The 2500-nt window shown below is 45.9% G+C and overlaps 1 protein-coding gene across 1 annotated transcript in view; it reads right to left on the reverse strand.

The window, feature by feature from the left end:
- ccnd2a (cyclin D2, a) overlaps window positions 1–2500 on the reverse strand; it is a 151539-nt gene that overhangs the window by 82046 nt on the left and 66993 nt on the right. The gene's annotated exons all lie outside the window — the stretch shown is intronic.

Below are 2500 nucleotides of genomic sequence, written 5' to 3' on the forward strand. Positions count from 1 at the left end.
TCTGCACAAGAGGCTATGCATGGCCAGATCGCTTCTCAGCAAAAGTTTGGAGAGGAACTGCTGCTGTTGGCTCTGAAAGGAGAAGCCCAGTCAGGGTGGCCGAGGATGATTCCTCCTTTGTTCCTTCTCTGTCACCTAATCAATTTTCTTTGGCAAGTCCTAAATAAAGTCATATAGTGGTACTAATGTTTTAATATAACGCCATGTGTCTGTGGCACAGTTATGGCCCCAGACCTCCTGATCCCCCCTTCTGTATCTTGATTCATTAGCAGGCTAAGGGGGCGGCATTTGTTCTGCGGCCTGGCAAGAATGACAGGAGAGAAGATGAGCAAAGAAACAACAGAGAACGAGGGAGGGAGACAAGTAGAACAGAGCAGTGGGTACAGGAAGAAAGAAAGACATAAAGAGACAAAGACAGAAAAAAAGACACGGTGGTCCATCTATATTACCCTCCATGAAGAAAAAAAGCATCATCATCAAAAGCTTAAGACTTGAGTCTGAGAAGAAGAAAAGGAAAAAAGAATAAAGGGTAGAAGAAATAGAAGGAAGGAAAGGAAGAAGTTGAGGAAGCAAAAGGAAGATGACGCAGAAGAAGAAGAAGTGAAAAAGCAGCGCGTCTGAACGGGACTGCTGGGCTCAGCAAGTTAGTGATTACTGATTAGCCAGCTCGATCCTGTAGCGAGGCCTGTCTGTCCTTGGCTTGGGAAAACAACATAAAAGGGAGCCGGCTGTTTTGTGACGGGACTTGAAAGCTTGGTAGCTATCGGGAGACATTAGCCTTATCAATTGCCGGTCACTAGAGCCGGGCTATATGAAGCAACAAGGGCACTGCTTTTCCAGAAAGGAGATAACCAATGCATACCTCAGCCCACATTTGCATGCACCGGGGCAACAGGCAGGCAGAGACACAATATGACAGAAAGAGAGACGGGTATGAAGAAAACATCAAAACTATAGTGAGGCTTTGCCAACTGAGGCATTAATGCCAACCGGCCAGTCAGACAGACAGCCAGTCAGTGTGTCCTGCCCAGTGCCCAGATGGGTGTGGCAACCTGGCAGACAAGTGGAGTGCTAGGCCTGCCTGATGCTTCTTCAATCACGCCACCCTGTCTTCTCTTATACTGTCCTGTATTCACTTTCTACATATATGTGGATGGAACTGAGAGGTTAACAAGTGCAATGGCACCTTTCAATCATTGAAAAGAACACCTTGACACTAAGTGTGTGTGTGTGTTTGGGTGGTTTGAGGGAGAGTTTTCCATTGGGTCGAGTCCACTAGTCTAATCTGTTGAACTTGGGTCAGTGGAAAAAGCCAATTTGAAAGGAACATAAGGATTATGGTGAACTATGACAATATGAGAAAACATTAAAAGACTTTCTAGAAAGATCCCTGTTTTTCCTGCATCACCACTGTACATAACACATTGGACCAGCCGGCACGCAAACCTGCACTTAAAGAGACCAACACACACCCAGCCCTCCCAGTATGTTTGTCCTGATTGATTTTTGTGGGGTAAGGTCATCTGGAACAGCTGCTGATAGACCCGCAATTCATCTGGAGTTCAAAGAGTGTTTGGGTCGGTCAGTGTCGTTCCCGTTTGTACTTTACCGAATGACAACGTCATCAAGCGCCCTGCCTTGTCAACAGCGTGGGTGGCAGGGCAGTTAGTCCGTCAGTCAGTCACTTTTCGATCTGCTATCACAGCCATTTAATCAATGCAGCAGAGCCGCAGAATCCCTACATGTGGAGTCTGGACTTTAATTTGGCTTATCATCAGGGTTTCCAACTTTATGTGTCCCTTAAAATGAACTTGATTCCCCTGTAAAATTAAAACAACTCATACACTACATTCTGAAAGAAAGATATTTATTTTCTTAATTATCCATAATTATTGTGATTCAGCTGGATAATCAGTCTATGAGTCAGTGATCAAGAGCAGAGAGAAAAGTTACCAGGGCATAATACACCTGCCGTTAACTAAATGCTAGCTTAATACTGCTTGTGCCTGCTATGTTATATTTGCGATATCTGCAATGCACAAAGATCTGGAACAAGGTTCAAAGCGACACTCTCCGCACTCCGGCGCCACCATTCCACATTCGCCGCGTCTGTCATTCTTTTCCTTGTTTTCCCTCTCTGTCTTTGTCCCAGTTCTAACACCATGGCCTGCTTGTTTTCCTTGTTTTCCTCTCTCTCAGCTGACCGGCTGGCACACCTTTCAGAGGGCAAAGTCCCTGAATGAGAAAACAGAGGAAAAGACACGCGTGCACGCACATCGGCGCACAAGTGAACACATGCAATCATATGTAAACACAAAAGCATGCGCGCTGGGGTGCAGACTCATCTTACACGCAAACCAATACACAGATGAATACCTGCACAGAGAGGCAAAACCTGCTGCATACACACACAAGCACACACTTCCAAAGTCCTCCAGCGTCATGCCTTCCCACCCTACACTTGATAAACCCTTGTGTGAGCCTGACAAAGCAGGAGAGG

Source organism: Cottoperca gobio, chromosome 6 (assembly GCF_900634415.1).
Source record: "Cottoperca gobio chromosome 6, fCotGob3.1, whole genome shotgun sequence".
NCBI lineage: Eukaryota > Metazoa > Chordata > Actinopteri > Perciformes > Bovichtidae > Cottoperca > Cottoperca gobio.